Source organism: Suricata suricatta, chromosome 4, assembly GCF_006229205.1.
Source record: "Suricata suricatta isolate VVHF042 chromosome 4, meerkat_22Aug2017_6uvM2_HiC, whole genome shotgun sequence".
In the NCBI taxonomy this organism is placed as follows: Eukaryota; Metazoa; Chordata; class Mammalia; order Carnivora; family Herpestidae; genus Suricata; species Suricata suricatta.
Window position 1 is genome coordinate 54,462,769 of NC_043703.1, and position 6,145 is coordinate 54,468,913.

Sequence of the window (6,145 nt, forward strand, 5' to 3'; positions counted from 1 at the left end):
GTTGGAGACATTAAAATAGGGATTAGGGGTGCACATACCACATCGTTTGCTGGTCCTGGGGAATGCCAGCAGCACATTTCTGTGTAGGAGCAGGCAAAGGGCATTCTAGGCTCCCAACTGCGCCCCCCTCTCCAGAAAGGGGCTGGTTGGGGGCACTAAACCCACTCCCTGGTTCTGGAAAAGAGGCTTGTGAACAGCACACTGAAGCGTCCCAGGATATCTGGGGACTAGTTCTGATGGCTTAGTCAGTCTTTGCAACTGATACAGCAGAGTTGAGTGTGTTGTGTCTCCCCTCATCTTTGGTTGTTTCTCTGTTGCGAAGCCCCCTGGTAAGGTTGGCTCAGCCTTGTGTGCGAATTGCACCCAGAGTGTGAGCCCGTGTTCCTTCCTGAATGGCTCTCACTCTGCTCGGGTGACACCGCTTGTGTTGTAACGTAGGCAAAGCATACACACACCTAGGATACCCAGGTCTGTGACCTGGTCGGACAGTTAAACTAACAAGATTAAAATATCGGGGGGAAATGCACAAGTTTATGAAAACCAGGGCAAAGGCAGGCATTAGTTTTAACTTGAATTTAAAACCAAACTAGTGTTTTAAGAAACAAATAAGAACACTGAATTGGTGCTTCCATTTTAATTAATGAAAACTTGTACTTTCTGAAAATAATTGCTCTGACATGAAACTAGAAGGTGACAACATTTGAACTGATTAGAAACTCATACAATGTGATATAAAGCTGTAGGACATGAGCCCCTAGACCACCTCATATGGTTCGTAAATGAGGGTTGCTAGACCATGACATCGGAATTTTCTTTCTGAAGTTTTCTCTCTTCAGAGCAGGCTTTCAGTGGTTCAGCAGAAAAACATTCAGTCTTCTTCCTCTGCCTCACTTAAAAAAAAAAACAAAACAGATAGGGGTGCCTGGGTGGCTCAGTCGGCTAAGCGTCCGACTTCGGCTCAGGTCATGATTCCCAGTTCATGGGTTCGAGCCCCGCATCGAGCTCTGTGCTGACAGCTAGCTCAGAGCCTGGAGCCTGTTTCAGAAGCTGTGTCTCCCTCTCTCTCTGACCCTCCCCTGCTTGTGCTGTCTCTCTCTGTCTCTCAAAGATAAATAAAAAACAGGAAAAAAAATTTTTTTTAAACAGATAAAAAATAAGCATATACCCCCATAGATTCCTTAAGGACACAATTTACAATTCAGAAAAGTCTATACCCACCCTTTCTACCTCCTCTGTTAGAATGGAACTATTGTGTTGTTTGTTTCTCCCATTGTATAACCTCAGACAGGTTTCTTAATCTCACTGAGGCTGGTTCCCACACTTGTAACATGGGATAACAGACATTTATTTGTCTTTCAGGGCCACTGTGAAGACTAAGATGATGTATCTGTAAGAACCCTGCACAGTGCCTGATTCAAAGCAGCCTCTCAACTCTTGAGCCTACTGCATAGCTCTAGCGGAAGGGTGATTATTTGGATGTATGTATTTTCTTCCTGCTCGATGAAATATTTTTCCCCTTGGAGATTCTTCCTACTATTGAGGGCCACACAAGCAGAGGGCATGAACACAGTGGACTTGGCTGCTGCTCTGTTCCTAAGAATAGGTATTCTGATATGAGCTGGAGACTGGTCTTGGGAGCGAGGACCAAGGGGCTGAGGAACGTGTGTTGACATTAGCAGTAAGGGCAGCACCCTAGACCTGCTCTTGTGGATGTTTTTCTTTAGTCCCAGACTTGAGCCCTTGCTCTAACTCTCTACCCAAAAAACTGGTTTACATTCCTCTAGTTTAGAATATTAAGCACATCATCTGTTCTCAGAATCAGTTCTCAAAATAATCCTCCATTGGAAAATGTTTGGAGTTAACCCCAACAACAGATGTTCATGCTTAATGTCTCCAAAATAGGGTGGCACAAACCAGTCTTCAAATAGAGATTTAGAGCTGTGCCACTGCTCACCACTAAGTCGGGACCCCTATCATAGCCACACCAGCCCCCTCATGTTAAACCACAATGCCCAGGGCTTCCCTTCACCTCCATAGCAACCAGATTTATATTTCATCTGGACTAGAATGTCCCGACCAATTTTAATTCAAACCCTATATTGCTACTTCCTGTTACTTTGGGCAAATTATTTTATTTCACTGATGCTTAGTTTTGTTGTCTTGCAAAATGAAGCTAATAATGCCCCTAAAAAGTAGCTTAAAGATTAAATGAGATAATAGAGGTAGAAGAACCATCCAGCGCCTGTTTTTCATAATAACTTTAATGAGAGGCTATTCTCCTCCTCCTCATCGTCTCATCAAAAATATTTCTGTCCAAGTCAACCCAAAGTGTTAGTGAAGATGTGGACCAACCCAAAATTTCGTGCATTTCTGAAAACCACTTTGGGAAGCTGTTGGGGATCATCTACTAAAGTTAAAGCTATCGATACCCTGCTATGACCCAGAACGTCTGCCCCACGTGCCCAAGAGCAATGTGAGCACATGCTGAGTAGAAGACTTGCACTAGGATTTTCTTTGCACCATTGCAGCTCTATCCACAGCAGTTAAAAACTGGGCACAACCTAAATATCCACAATAAACTGGGTAAATCACTCTATTTTGTCCCTTTTGCTAAATAACTACATAAAAGTGAAAAAGTGAATTATTTGCTACATGCAACAGTGCAGTAACATGGATGGGTCTCACAGATATAATTTTGAGGGAGAGAAGCCGGATACAAAAGGATACATGTTGTGTGATTCTATTCCTATGTATTTCAAGAACATAGAGAAGGCAATCTACAGTGTAGGAGATGGGGCAGTGGTAGCCTTGGCAAGGGGTTGTGACTGAAGAGAGCTCAAGGTCCGTTTTAGAAAGCTAGGTATATTCTGTTTCTTGATCTGTGTTCTAGTTTCGTGCTATTATGGGTTGAATTGTTTCCCTAAAGACAGATACGCTGAAGCTCTAACTGCCAGTGCCTCAGGACGTGCCCTTAGTTGGAAATAGGGTCCTTACAGTGGTGACTGAGTTAACATGAGGTCATTAGTGTGAGCTGTGACCCAGGATAACTGGTGGTGTTCTTATAAAAAGGGAGAATTTGGACACGGAGGCATGCACACCGGGCGAATACTATGGGAAGGTGAAGGCAGAGATTGGGGTGATAGATCTCCAAGCTGGGGAGCACACAGTTTGCAGCAAACCCCCAGAAACTAGGAGGAGGACATGCAACAGAGTCTCCCTCACAGCCTCCAGAAGGCACCAGTCCTGCTGACATTTTGATCTCAGATCTCTCGTCTCCAGAACGGTGACACAGTACATTTCTGTTGTTGAAGCCACCCAGTTTGTGGTACTTTGTTATGGCAATCCTAGCTAACTAACAACGAATACAACTATTGTGTGAAAATTCTTCAGGCTGTGACCTTACCATCAAGGCACTTTTCTTACATGTAAGATATATGCCCCAAATAATACTAAAGTAACATGTGGATAAGCACATAATTGCATTTTGAAATAGTAAAGAACTTCATGAAGATTTTAAAAGTCTATTGAAATAATAAGGGAAATACCTGATTATGTAAAATGTTAAACTCTGTGAAATAATGTCTAACAACTGAAATTGAAAACAAAAACCAAAACACCCAACATGTTGGGAGATATATTTGCATCCCCCAACAACAAAAGATTCCTGATAAAGAACTCTTGTAGATACATTCTAAAGAACTAAAATTACACAGAAAAAAAAAATAGATGAAAGGTATAAACAGATTATACAAGAGAAAAAATATTAATAAATGAAAAATGTTTAATAGAACTAGAATTCCAAAAAATGCCAATTAAATAGCATCTTTTACGTGTCAAATCGGCACTTTTTGATTTTTAAATGTTACTATCCAGTGCTGATGGATCTTCTTTGAGACTGACATTCTCTCATTTCCTGGTAATAAGACTAATAATGACAAATGTATAAATGCACGGTATATGTCAGGCATCATGCCAAATACTCGACTCATGTCCACAAATGTATCCAGAGTCCCGCATCTTATCTTCCTCTTTACAGCAATCCCGTGAGATAAGTATCATTCTTCTTATTTCCAGACAAGGAAGCCATGACTCAGGAAAATTCTCTTGTCCAGTGCTATTCAACTAGTAGATAGTAGAGGTAGGACTTGAGCTTAGACTTCTCCAGTGGCAGGTGCTGAGATTTACTGCCTCTGAGAAGGCAAACTTGTGTGCTTGCCTTGAAAACAATTCCACAATATGCACTGATGCCTAAAGAGATTCAGAAACTCTGACCTACCAACTAAAGTTCTGGGAATCTGTTCTTATACTGTAACCAGAAATGTTAATACTTAAATACAAGCTTGTTCATTGTTGTGTCGCTTACACTAGTGGAATAAATAAAGACTATGTGTCCACAAGATGAGTAGACTTAAGATACATCTATTCAAAACATGGAATAAATTATAGGTATAAAAATATATTTCTGGAAAAAAATTTAGAAAGACATATACATAAAGCCATTGGCTACAGCACTATTTATAATAGGAAAAGACTAGAGACCTCCACGCTATCCCCTGTAGGGGACTGGCTGAAATAAACTATATGCATCTATATAATAGTGGCCATTGGCCTTAAAAATAAATGGCAGTTATCTCCAAATACTGTTATGGAATGAATTCAGGTGGTATTAGGGGATAAAAAAAGAAATGTGAAGAGTCTTGTGCATAAAATGCAGGTGTTTATCTTAGAATGGGAATATGTGTTTGTTATTTATGTTTTGAAAGTAGAAGAATAAATAATAAACTAACAACAAGGGTATGAAGCCACACTTCTCTGAATATACTTTCTTCCATGGTTTGGCTTTGAAACCTTGAAGTTATTTATAAAACTCTGAAACAAAAATTAAAAAGAAATCCCCAAAAGTGAAAAGCAAAATAAGATAAATCAACAGTTTTTCAAGGTGCTGGGATAGGCACCCACTTAGGATGATTTTAGGTGACTTTGGAACATGCTAATATGACTGTAAATCTTTAGTAAAATATACCCTAAGGACAAAAATAAGTTAAAAATTCAACTACATTTAGTAGTCATATTGTTGGTGATAGTGTTTGTAGTGGTTTAAAAACATAATGCCACCCTTGGAAAGAGCCTGATCTCCCTCCCCATGAATGTGAGACACTCGTGAGGGACTGGCTTCTAATGAAAAGTGTGGGAATGTTGAGATGTGACTTCTGAAGTTAGATCATCAAGGGAATCGTGGTTTCTCCATTGTTCTGATGGGTCCCCTGCTCTGGGGCCAGCCTTCATACCCTGAAGACATTCCATCCACCCTCTGCAGAGACCCAGAGGGTAAGGCCCTTACGTCTCCTGCCAGCAGCTGGTGCCATCTTGCCAACCATGAAAATGAGACACCTTGGAAGCCTATCTCTGAGCCTGGACCACACCTTCAGATAGCTGAACCCCCAGACAAATTCCTTCCTACAACTTTATGGGAAAATCCCCACTGGAATGACCCTGCAGAGTTGCCCTCAAATTCCCAACCTACAGAAACTGTAGCATCATCCCTGTGTAGTGTTGTTTTAAGCCACCAAGTTTTAGGACCACTTATCATGCAGCAATAGATGATGCAGAGTCTGTGCCAGGAATAGGGCGCTGCCATTACAAACCCCTCAGACTTAGGAGTGGCCTTGGTACTGGGCCATGGACAGAGACTGAAAGTCTCAATAAAAGCTTAGAGGTTCTTGAAAGGGCTGTTTGTAGAAGCCCGTGGCCAAGCAGGGCTGATTTTGGAAGAGTTTATGAGTGTGGTTTTGCCCGAGTGGACCACAACAAGACTCACAGGAGATCCGTGAAGTTTTTAAGAGAAGTAAATTGGCAGAAGCTTGGATTGAAAGGTGGACAATCAGTATAAAATGATCAGAGGCCTTTGGACCCTGAAGCTTCTGCAAGCAGGACGCAAGCTAAGAAAACTCTTCTGCAAAAGACCAGTGCTGCCTTTTCAACCAGATCTAGAGGGTAGAGTGAAGAGAGCAGAGAGCTAAGGAGACTCACTTTCAGGCATTGAGTCCTAGTCAAGGAACTTCCAGCATTTGCCCCTGTGGGATTTGCTATGGATCAGAGGCCTCTACATGTCTCCTATTTTCCTCTATTTGAAAGTGTGTGTGTG